Genomic DNA, 12,756 nt, shown 5'->3' on the forward strand with positions numbered 1-12,756 from the left:
TTCTTCTATGTGAACCCATTTCTCTGCGTCTTCTTTTGGACGGCCTCCCCACTTCCCCCAGACTGATGTGTTTTTCTATCACAGCTGTGGGGGCCTGCACTCTTCCTTCGTTCCTTCCTGTCTGCCTCCTCCCTTCCTCCTCCTCCTTCCAGCCTGTGTCCAACCACTTATCCGAAAACCACAGTCCCCCATGGAATTCCAAACCAGAGGTTTTCCAGAGAGCATACTGGGCTGGAGAAGAACATCTGTGCTTTCTAAAACACTCACTCGGCTACTTAGAAAGCAGAACCCTTTCACACCGTGGGCCACGCCCCTCCTTACAAAGGGGGTTTGTAAGGACCTGCTAAGCACAGAAGCTTCATGGGACGATAGGCAGAGCCCTGCTGGTGCTATGTCTCGGAATTCATCTTGACCACAAAGGCTAGTGAAGGTCGCGTGGTGGAGGGTGACACCTGACCCAAGCTGTCAGGGCGAGCACACCCAGAGCACACCCATGCCGGGGTCTGACGTGCAGATCTAAGGTGGGGTGTCAGCAGAATTTCACCCCAGGCTTGCCTGCCTTTGCCCTGACAGACCACCAGGGCAGGATGCATGAAGCTCGTCCTGGCCCCCAGCCACAGCGGCGTGGCATGCCGGTGTCACCAACCAAGCAGTCCAGCAATCGCGAAGGCCCAGCCAGCCTAAACAAATCCAACAGCAGCCTCTCCTTCATCTTTAGAATCAACGTGGGGTCCGCCTTCCTCCAAGGGACAGCCAGAGTGGGCGTTGGCCTGAATCTGGGCGTTGTTGGTTCAGCCTTTTAATCTTGTTGGATCAGAAGGGTTTAGATTCAGGCTGGACGGGATTCAAACTGAAAGCTCGGTCAGGGTTACCCCAGGTGCTATCTCCCTTTCAGGGAGAGGAAGAGCAGTGGGGGTGGGGGGGTGAGATGGGGTGGTGTGCACCATGGTTCCCAGTCCTGGACCTTGCAACCAACCTGTGGGTCTCAGGGTGTGTGTGCGCAGGAGCAGGAGCGGCGATGAGTCTGCCAACATGAGTAAGAAATGATGATGTGCCTCTTACTCTGTTCCAGGGTGACGTTGGGGAGCAGGGCCTGGCAGGCCGGCCGGGAGAGAAGGTCTGTTCTTTCATGCACCCTTGCTTATGCACTAGACCCCGCATCCCTTGCCTTCTGGAAGCTCACTGCGCTCACGCCATGCATTCATTCCCCTGTGTGGTCAGCCATGATCAGCATCTACTGCCTGCCCACCATTCTGTTGGGTAGTGGGGCTTTGACCCATGAGCTCAGTTGGACTGGCCCTCACAGAGCAATTGAACAGGCGGGTGGCATGCAGGTTAAGATGGAGAAGTACAAGAGGGTTCCTCTGACAGTTGGGCAGGGGTGTCAAGAAAGATGGTGAGGTGATATCCAGGGTAAAGGACCAGTAGGTGTTAGTCAGCAAAGAGGTTGACACCAGGGTCCAGGAGAAGGGAAGTGCTGAGGGAGGAAACATCTGGAGGCCCTCAGTGGGCACACGCCCCGGAAACCAGCGTGCTCCATCGCTGTGGTGCCATGGGTCTTCGACTCGGCCCGATTTGGGGGGACTGGAGAGCACGTGGCCCAGGTCTGGCCCCGAAGAGCCCGTCCACAATCATGCTTAGTGAACAAGAGCTGCCATTTTGCTTTCACAGGGAGAAGCAGGTCTCCCCGGAGTTCCAGGCTTCCCAGGTGTGAGGGGAGAGAAAGGAAGCCAGGTACGTGGTGTAGCCCCTTCCCACCGTGCCGCCCCGGGTGTGCCCATGGGTAACAGGCCCCTCGAGTGGCTCAGGCTTTGGGACTCGGTGGGTTTAGCCAAGATCCAGGGGTTGGTCCAGAGACTATCGAGCAGCAGCTGGAAGTACGGCTGCAGCATTCTTGGATCGGGCCAGGCATCTCGAGGTGGAATGGATGGGGACACGAAGGTGGGAGGTACCACCTGTCAGCTCCTCTGGTGTCAAATAGAGAACTGGGTGCTTTATTCTTAATGGTTAGAACCATCCTTTGACTGAGACTTCAATGTGGCCATTTGATGGAACAGGCCAGGCCAGGTTAGAGGGTAAACAAAATGTATTTCGCCCACAGTCCTGTGATAGGGTATTTTCAGTCGCCTCCTATGCATAGAAAAGAAAGCTAGGCAATGAACTAGGAAGACAGAGAATTGATGCCTTTGAATTAGGATGTTTGCAAAGATATCACGTGCCAGGAGAACGAGTGGATTTCCTCATTCTTCTAGTAGTCCTTTCTAGAATTCTCCTGAGAGTGGACAATGGTGAGGCTTCATCTCATGTACTTTGGACATGTCATCAGTAGAGACCAGTCCCTGGATGAGGCCATCCTGATTGGTAAAGTCGAGGGTCAGTGAAAGAGGAAGGGCCCCCATGCGACAGAGGGACACGGTGGCTGCATCGGTGCGCTCAGACAGCGTATCCGTTGGGAGATGGTGCAGGACCGGGCAGTGTCTTGTTCTCTTGTCTATGGGGCTGCTGTGGGCAGCGGTGGACTTGAAGACAGCTCAGCATATCTTGCCTTTTCCTAGAAGAGTCGGGAAATAAGCTCAGTTTCATTTCTTTTTTTTAAAAACATTTTATTAGGAGCTCATACAACTGTTATCGCAATCCATACACACATCCATTGCGTAAAGCGCATTTGTAGAGCATTCTCAAAACATTTTCTAAGACTTGCACATTTTATCTTTTGCTCCAGGGAGAAAAAGGTGAACTGGGGCTTCCGGGATTGAAAGGCAGCCGTGGTGACAAGGTAGGCATTCCCTACTCTCATCCCAATCTTCCGTTCTTGGTCACTGTATTTTCCTAAAGTATGAGTTTGTCTGCAGACAGCATTTGTCTCATAGTCATTTAGATCGAATGACTTCAAGCTCCCTCTGTAAGAGGCGACAGTCTGTTAGACACGAACCTCAGGCGGTCCGTTCTCTGTTGCTATCAGCGGAGGATGCTAATGAAGCCACACTCGGGTCACAAGGTATCCATCCATCCTACGGCCGTCACCACAGCCGTTAATTTATTCAGAGCTTCGTGAGCACCTGTCATGATCTGAGTGCTGTGTTAGGCTTGCTTATGGCCAATCTCTCTCTGAATACTAATGTCACTTTCTGCAGTAGATGTTAGCCATTTACCTGTAGCACCGAGTCATTGAGATTCAAAGGATGGAGAGCACTTGCTGAGCATTCAGTCTCAATTCCCTAATTCCCGTGTCCTTCTTTTTAGATCAGGAAAAATAACAAACCAAGAAATGGTGCCTCTGCATTGACTCTGAACTATGACGACCCCACATGTGTGTCAGAGTAGCACTCTGGTCCCAAGGGTTTTCAATGGCTGGTTGTTTGGATGCTGTGATGGGCTGGGCTCACTGAAGAAGTAAAGCTAGTGGTACTTTCATGTTTATATGAAGAAAGAAGTGTGTGTCAACAAATGGGCTCTCACAGGTGTAGAATTGGGTAAGTCTAGTGTGGTTCAAGGCTCTGAGTCCAATGTTCAGCTGGAGGCTTTTCCAGATCCATGTGGTTGGTGGAGCCAAGGAACCAAGAGTCAGGAAGATAAACTTGGAAGCAGGAAGGCCCTTGGCTGCTGAGGGTAGAGTCGGATGACTCCAAGGTTGGCAAGCAATATGGCAGTCCACTGATCACAGGATCAGCAGGAAATATGGCAGGCTTTTGGTTCAAGACCAAAGAATCAGAGGTGGACCAGGCAGGTGCAGGATCCAGACACAGCAAGAAAGAGGTAGCTTTCACACCTCGTCAACTTGCATAGGAAGTAGGCCACACCCCCGTTGAAACATCCTTCCAATTATGTCAGGGCTGTGACCTGACTGCCTGACCGCTTCCACCAGAGTCCATCATAGGGTGGATTACGGAATGTGAGATCACATCGGGGTGAGGCTCTAAGTGCCACACTGAAAACCCTGGCCCAGCCAAGCTGACCCCAAACCTGTCCCAGAAGTAGATCACCAGGCCTTTCCTCTGAGTGCCTCAGGACAGACTGAGATTGTCCTCTTTTCAGTTAGCAGCTGTGTCAGTCTGGGTGCTTTAGAGAAACAAATCCATGGAAACTCATGTATAGAGAGAGTTTTATATAAAGGGTAAGTACATCAAGAAAACATCCCAACCCAGTGCTGCCCAAGCCCACAAGTCCAACACTAACCCATATGTCCTACACCAATCCACAAAGTCCTCCTCCATCTCACAAAACACACGCAATGACGTGGACTGCAGGAGGAAAGCCGAATCAATGAACGTGTAAGCATCTCAGCGCTGGCAGGGGTCTCCACACGGCTGCCGCAGCACCCAGGGCTGCATCCGGGTAGGTCCATGTGGCTTCTCCTTGGGGATGCCTTGCAGGAAGTGAGCCTTGTCAGCTGAAGCAGGAAACTGGCTAAGGCAGCTCCACGCTGGTCCAACCATCACAAAGCAACAGACCCGAGAACTAGAAAGGCGAGGCTCACCGAGCCATTTGTCTCTCTGCCCTTCAATTAACCCCATGTGTGTTTATGGGCCAGGTTGGCACAGTAAACTAACTATATCAGCAGCCAAGGGTGTGGGCCCTCCACACCACTCAGAGACCCCATGTTATCTGTGGAACATCCATTTGACTGCTGGTGAGGTTGAGCTTGGTGTCAGCTTGGTGGTGGGTCAGGGCTGATTCAGTAAACCGGGGTGCAGATCTTATTTATTCTTCATGTCCTGCTGTGTCAGGAGTTGTGGGGGGGGATGGGAGTTAGCCCTGGGTGGATTTACAGTCTGAACGCAAAGAGCCAGTTCTCCTCTGCCCTATAGAGGGACAACGAGTCAGAACCAACTCTCACCAACCCCCTGGCTGAGCTCCAGCCCAGTGCAAGAGAGCTTGTCAGCCGGGAAGCCGCAGGCTCCTCTGCTCCGTGAGCGAGGCTGCTGTGAAACCATAGCTACGTCAGCAGTTGGCTGTGACCCAGGGCGGATTATCCAGTAAGCAAGGTGTGCAGGGGCTTCCTTGCTGAACTGTAGTGAGCAGTTCCACGTGGCTTTCCAAGATGTGCAGACAGGCATGTGACGATGCTTCCTTCAGGTGGTAAGCAAGTGCAGTTGTGAGGATGGGGCAGGACAGGGCAGTGTTTCCTTTGGTTGTGCAGAGGGTGGGTCATGACAAATTGGAAATGACTCGGCACCTCACAACTGCAAGTCGGCACACGGGAGCCCAGGTGTGTGTTGCTGAGTGGGTGCTTTGTGCCTGCAACAACACAACACAACACGAAACAAAACCACACCATCCAGTCAGCTCTGACCCCATTAGCACGGCCTCTTTGGGATTCCAAGGCTGTCACTCTTTATGAGCACAGAGTCTCGTGTTTCTCCTATGGGGTGGCCGTTGCCCTTGAACTGTTGCCCGTTGTCCTTGAACTGTTGGCCGTTGCCCTTGAACTGTTGACCATTGCCCTTGAACCGTTGCCCTTGAACTGTCAGCCATTGCCCTTGAACTGTTGGTTGTTGCCCTTGAACTGTTGCCCTTGAACTGTTGGCTGTTGCCCTTGAACCATTGCCCTTGAACCGTTGCCCTTGAACTGTTGGCTCAGTGAGCCACCCACAGTGCCACAAGGGATCCTCCTGTCCCTGCCTTGGATTGTCAGCTTGCAGAAACGTTGGCTTTAGGAAGTGCATGGTGGGGCTGGGAGAGGGACAGATGTCAACCAGGTCCAGACACAAGGTTTTTGATGGGCTGGGAACAGGTGACACGATTCCCCGCAGATAAGTCCCTTTTTGTTGGAGGCCGGCGAGTCTGTCCTGCCTCCCAGGGACCCTGTGTACAACAGAAGGAAGCACTGCTGGTCCTGCGCCATCCTCACCATTGATATGTTTGAGCCCACTGATGCAGCCACTGTGTCCGTCCATCTAATGGAGGGACTTTGTGTTAGTCTGGGTAGACTAGAGAAACAAATGCGTAGGGACTCATGTGCGGAGGAAAGAGCTTTACATACAAGAACAGTTCAACATTGAGAAAACATCCCAGCCCAGTCCAGATCAAGTCCATAAGTCTGATTTTAGCCCATATGCCCGATACCAATCTATTAAGCCCTCTTCAGACTCACCAAACACATGCAATGATGCCAAATGCAAGAAAATCGCAGGCCAGTGGGTGGGAAGGCTTGTGGATCCAGTGGTGCTGTAAGCATCTTAGCGCTGGCAGGGGTCTCCAGGTGGCTCCTCCAGCCTCCAGGGCTGCATCAGGGTAGGTCCATGTGGCTTCTCCTCAGGAATGCCTCTCAGAGAACGAGTATAGAGAGAGTGTGTCTCCTGCCTCCAAAGAGGAAACATACAGACTTTCCAGAATCCTCAGGGGAAGGCCATGCCACACAGGGGCCTCATTGGCTATGACCCAATTGACAGACAAGACTCAACTCCTTCACTCTTAATCCCCTCAAGCCCCACATTGACACCAGATTATGTAACTACCACACACATGATGTCATTTTTCAGGGACTGGTCTCTCCTGATAATATGCCCAAGTTTTGCCATCCTTGCTCCTAAGGAGCCTCTGGCTGTACTTCCTCCAAGACACGTCATGAGTTCTTTTGGCAGTTCTTTGGTTGCCAGCACCACAGTTCCAACACATCCCTTCTGCTTCCTTCCTCCTCATTCAGTGCCCGCCTTTCCGGTGCATATGACTGATTGACAATCCCAGGGGTTGGGTCAGGCACAGGTCAGAGTAACGGACTTGCCCTTCAATACTTAAAAAAGGCTTTGTTCAGCAGATTTACCTCCTGCAATGAAATGCAGCATGTGATCTTTTGCTTGCAGCTTCGTCTGTTTTCCAACTTATGAATTCCAATCACCAATCATTAGCAATACAGCTTGATGGAATGTTGGACCAATTTCAGACTGAAGAGGTTGTTAGAATTGTTCAGCTTCTATGTCAGCAGCCCCAGTGACTGATGGGTAAATTTGAATAATGGTTTTAGTGACTGGATTCCCTTGTATGTGCATAGGTACAGTCCTATCACAGGCAGCAGTGTGCTTCAGGATAAATCCTGAGGTGTCCTTTTTGACGATGGACGTGGTACCATTCTTCTTGAGTGTGTCCTTGCAGCCCAGTAACCCCTGACTGTTGATTGGAAATGGCCAGCACCAGACCAGCCCAGCTCCCTGCTGCTTCCCAGATGGACCTTTATGCTGTCCCTTTCATTTTCGATGGCTTCCGTTTCCACCTAGATTAATGCTTTCTGTCTTACAAGTTCTAGTTACCAATAGATACCTACAAGTCTGGTGATAGTGGACTCACTCTGCACGAGAATTTGGCATGGGACACCCCCGCCCCCCACAGTGACTTTGTCTTTACAGCTGCCCTGCGAGGGAACTTAGTTACAGCAGCAGCCCCATTTCATAGATGGGCAAACTGAAGCTGAAGAGGCTAAATCCTTGCCCAGCTGGCATGGCTAAGCTTCAGAAGAGTCAAGATTTGAACCCTGACCATTTGATCCAGATGCCACCCACTGGGTGCTAGAGGGTGGGTGACACACACACCAGGGGTTCCCCATCTCATTCCCTCCACTTCTTCAGTGCCTTCTTCCCCCAGTTTTCCTTGTGTCCTGTCCCCTCCAGGTCCAAGCCTTCATCCCTCCATCCTCTGCCCTGGGCTTTTCTCTCCACCGATCTGCCATCTGAAAACAGAGCCAGCTTGGCCCGGGGAAGCCATTTGGCCCCACTGCTTCTGCAGATGCTTCAGAAATGCTATTTTTGTGCGAGATGCTTGTTTCCAGGGTGTGAAGGCTCAGCAGGACCACAGAGCCCTGGTCCCGCCAGAGACACAGCTGATGGCACTCAGCCTTCCAGAGAAGCTCCTCCTTCTTCCCCAGCTCCAGAGAGATAGGCCAGGGTAGGTGTGCGAGGCTGGCTGACTAGAGAAACACACCCAGTGCCACTCATATATGTGGAAGAAGGAACTTTCTATCAAGGAGTAAGTCTATACCGAGGAAACATCCCAGCCCAGTCCAGCTCAAGTCCATAAGTCTGATACTAGTCCATAAGTCCCTCTTCAGACTCACACACTCACATGCAATGATGCAGAATGCAGGAAGATCACAGGTGGTGGGTGCAAAGTCATGTGGATCCAAAGTCGGTGGAAAACATCACAAGGGTCCAGTAGCTCACAGGATGTCTAGCGAGCAGGTAGTTCAAGGCAGAGAGAGAGAGAAAGAGAGAGAGAGAGAGAGAGAGAACACCAGCTTGCAGAGAGATATATTTCTCAGATGAACGTCCAAGAGATGCCATCAGGCTGCTGCCTGACTGACAAGCTAAACTCCACCCATATCTTCTTACAGGTGGTAGGTTGGCACGAAAAACCTAAACTGTCACAATGGGTGCATTTAGTAAAATTAAAAATCCACATCAGCCCCGGCTGACCTCACCATGCTCACCCTGTCTCTGCTCCACATCCATTCGGCCCTCGTTTCAGTCCCCTCTGAAGCACAAAGCCACCCACCACTGTCCAGTCCAGTCCCCCAGAGCAGAGCACCCCCTTGGTGCTTGCTCGGCTGTCGTCTCTGTGGAAGCCTGTTTGCCGGGTCTTTCTTCTGCTACGGTGCCGCCGGGTGGGTTCAAACCCCAGCCTTTAGGCTTGCAGCCAATTGCACAGTGCTGGGGCCTCCCAGGGACTTAGCTTCTTGGAAGAGATAAAATAAAGTGCCTCCCAGTGGGGGCTGCTGAAGGTAAAAGCACTCCTGGTAGATAATGCCAGGGGCCGGTCACATCCTCTCTCAACCTCGGAGTTCCTCCCTCACCACGCTTTCTCCCAGAGTTGCTGGGAGGCCATGTGTCCCCACGCAGGGACCCCTCTCTGGGAGCAGACCCTGAGGTCAGCAGGTGTGCTCACAGGTAGGTTCCTGCTCCTGGGGCAGGGCTTCTCTTGGAGTCTTCTCCTCTATCTGTGCACTCAGGTCTGAGCACTGCCACTTCTCCGGTAGATTCTTGTGGTCCAAATGGGGCGGGCTGTGGAGCAGGGGTGAAGCGATGGCCAGAAGTGCCGAGTCTGGCTGCTACAGCGAGGTCGGCAGCTAAAACCAAGCAGTAGGTCCACTGGAAAGAGACTGGGCGTTCTGCTCCCATAAAGACCAATGTTCTCGGATGCAGTGGTTCTCAACCTGTGGGTCGCGACCCCTTTGGGGGTCGAATGATGCTTTCACAGGGGTCACCCGATTCATGACAATAGCAAAATTACAGTTATGAAGTAGCAACAAAAATAATTATGGTTGGGGGTCAGCACAACATGAGGAACTGTATTAAAAGATTGTGGCATGAGGAAGATGGAGAACCACTGCCCTATAGGGTAGTTTCTCTGTGTCATTGGGCCTCAGTGAGTTAGAATCAGCCCTCCTCTGTTCGCTGGGGCTTAGTGAATCAGAATCAACTCTTCTCTGTCCTGTTAGGTCACTGTGTGTCAGAATCAGCTCTGTATCAGTGGATTTGCCTTTTCGGTTTATGAAGCAGAGACCGTGGATTCTGAGTGCAGAGTAGGCTCTGCTGTGCGCTGGCGGTGTGACACTGGGCAGGTTCATGGCTGTCTTCATGCTCTGCCTTCCTTCCCTCTGAAGTGGGGTGGCCAGAGCTTCTACCTGGAGGCATCTCTACACAGAGCAAGTGGTCTGGGCCATGTGAAGCACTTGAACCTGGGATGCAACCCTGGACAGTCAGTCATAGAGATCACAACCACACGAGCAGATGGCAGCACCAGTGCCTTGTTGCAGACCCTCCCCAGGTTTCCGGCTCTCGCAGGCTGCAGCGTGACCACGTCTACACCCTTTGTTTCAGTGGAAGTGTCTGAGTCTGAGTGCTCCTCCGTGGACAGTTTTCCACCTTGTGCAGATTCAGGCTTTCACAGGGTTCATTGTAGTAACAAACCGCATGACGTTTAAATTCATCCGCAATCCCAAACCAAACTCGTTGCCCTTGAATTGATTTTGACTCCAAAAGACAGCGAAGGGCAGAGCAGAGCTGTCCCAGAAGGTTCCAAAAGTTGTTAATCAGCTTGTCCCTCTCTCAATCATATATCCATCCATCCATCCATCCATCCATCCATTTATAATCTAGTTATCCATTTATTATCCCTTCACCCACCAGCCAGTTATCATCCATCCATCTATCATCTATCCATTCATCCATCCATCCATCCACCCACCATTCCTTATCTATCCATCTAGCTCATCTCACTAAACTACTGTATTCATTCATCCATCCTTCCATCCATCCACCAACCATCCATTATCTATCCATCTATTGCATTCCTCTCTAGACTACTGTATTCATCCATCCGTCCATCCGTCCGTCCATCCATCCATCCATCCATCCATCCATCCATCCATCCAAGCATCATCTGTCCACTATTCACACTGGAAGAACTGCCAGAGTCCCAACACTGGGTTGGTGTCAGGAGCAGACCTTGACACAGAGGTCCAGTCCCTGACTCTCTTGTTGCGTCTGTGAAGTGACAGCTTTGGTGACCACGCCACTCATCATGACCCCTCCTACCCTGGACAGCTCAGGGTCCACTTTTCCTCCTGGTTGAGCCTCTTCCGCAGATTATCCTCATTGCTGCCCCACAAGATGCTGTGAGCAGTAGGTGCTCTTATCATCCCTGTTTTACCTTGAGGAAAACACACAGGAAGAGGTGAAATGACTTATTAATACCAAATGGATCTCAAGCCATGTGTTTCAGCTCCAGCACCTGTGCTGTGACAGAAATGCAGTCTTGCTCCTTGGCCCAGCAGCCCTACAGTGACAGGGGTGGAGGATTCTAAAGGAGCTAGGTTTCAGACATGGCTGGTGTGCACAGGTGCAACATTTGTGATGGCACCACATGGAAAACAACCTACATGTCATTAACAAGACAATGATGACAGGTCACTTTATTAGGCTATATAGCCAATGGAATCCCACAACATTGCCAACATAAATACTTCCCCGAAAGTGTGAACATGCGTGAACCGAATATGTTTTCCTATGTGTGAACCGTTTTGTAATTTGGGCTTGATCTGTCTGCTTGTCGAACTATCTGACTATGTATCTTCTATCCACCATTAGCGTATCACCTGTCTCTCTCTCTCTCTCTCTCTCACTCACTTTCCAACCATCTTTCTAGCCATTCATCCATCGTCCGTCAATTGATCAATCTGACTGAATTACCTGTCATCAGGAAATCATGACTCCATGTCTCTATCATGGTTGTAGTATGTCTATCTCTTTACCCACTCTCTGTCCCTCCTTTCCTCCCTTCTTCCAGCTATCGTCCACCCATTATCTGTCTACCTACCACCGATGTATAACCTCTCTTTTACATGCACTCTCACTATTTCTCCAACTCTCTCTCTACACACACCACCAACCATCTCTGTCTGCCTGTGTGCCATCTACCTGTCATCAGTGTGTAATCTCTCTCTCTGACAATCTATCTCATCATTTGTCTGTCAGTCTTTCAGTCTATCTGTTATCTCCCTATCTCCCTGTGTATCATCTATCTATCTATGTATCTATCTATCTATGTATCTATGCACCCACCCATCTACCCGTCCATCTGCGGTCTAGTCCATGGAGGCTGCTGCAGGGGCTGATCCCACTGAGAGAGACGATGTGACCTGATCAGCCACGGAGCAAGCAGAGTGGACTGGAAGACTAATGGTTGTTATTTCCCCCACTTCTTCATCCAGGGTGAAGCTGGTCCCGCAGGCCCCCCTGGATTACCAGGAACTGTAAGTCCCTCAACTTCTTTCTCTGAATTCCCACAGCATTGGGGTATGCCCTCTCCACCAACACCCCAATACACACACCATCTCCTTGTTACCATTTTCCTAGTCATTCATGTGTCTTATAACGCAGCCATATGAGTTCCTCTAAGAAACATTATTTTTATATTGAAGACACGTATTTCATGGAACAAGCCATGATGCCCTCTACCAGGCTGTGTGCAGGCACCGAGGACACAGCTCTGACTGGTACACACGGAGCAGCCAAGGCCCCTGGAGAAGTGGCCCGTCTGGGCAAAGTTAGCAGGGTGGGCTCACGGCTGTGGCCGGTGACTCGGACTTGCTTGCCTGTCTCTGCAGGCCTCAGGCCAGTGTCGGGAGCGGGTGTCGAGCACTGAGTCAGAGCATGGGCTTGGAGTCGGCATCCCAGTCCACCGGCCCCTCGGCACTGACCTTGCATCTGTTGTTTAATTCCTATGAGGCGCGGTAGGTATGGCCTCATACCTAAAATATGTCTATTTGAAAAGTGGAGGTGCAGTGTCCAGGCACTTTGCAAAACTGTAGTGAACATCATCTGAAGTCTCATCAAGTTAAAAGAGCCACGGTGGCATAGTGGCGAAGCACTTGGCTGTAACCAAAATGTCGGTGGTTCAAACCCACCCAGCTGCTCCGTAAGAGGAAGATGTGGGAATCAATGTCTTCAAAGATGGCAGCCTTGGGAACCCTCTGGGGCAGTTTGACCCTGTCTCACAGGGTCGCTAGGAGTCAGGATTGATGGGTGGCACTGAGACACAGCAAGCACCGTAGCACAGCTCCCGGTAGATAGCAAATACTCAATGAAAATCCTACCGTGGGCTGCTGATAAACAGCACTGTCTTGGAAGAAGTGCAGCCAGGGTGCTCCTTAGAGGCAAGGAAGGATGTGTCCTTGGGACACACTGTCAGGAGAACCAGTCCCCGGAGAAGGGCACCGTGCTGGCTAGAGAAGAGGGTCGATGTAAAAGAGGAAGCTCACAGCGA

At 51.3% G+C, this 12,756-nt stretch overlaps 1 long non-coding RNA gene across 1 annotated transcript in view; it reads left to right on the top strand.

Annotated features, from left to right (window-relative positions):
* The first annotated feature begins 1,669 nt into the window (after window positions 1-1,669).
* Window positions 1,670-12,756, top strand: part of LOC123522531 — a 12,262-nt gene continuing 1,175 nt past the window's right edge. Inside the window, exons 1-3 of the long non-coding RNA XR_006680793.1 lie at window positions 1,670-1,734; window positions 2,723-2,776; window positions 11,702-11,743. This is a non-coding gene — a long non-coding RNA (uncharacterized LOC123522531). The remainder of the gene's footprint in view (window positions 1,735-2,722; window positions 2,777-11,701; window positions 11,744-12,756) is intronic.

The sequence above is a fragment of the Echinops telfairi genome, unplaced genomic scaffold (genome assembly GCF_000313985.2).
Source record: "Echinops telfairi isolate 266 unplaced genomic scaffold, ASM31398v2 ScPeMD7_1;HRSCAF=3_0, whole genome shotgun sequence".
Lineage (NCBI taxonomy): Eukaryota > Metazoa > Chordata > Mammalia > Afrosoricida > Tenrecidae > Echinops > Echinops telfairi.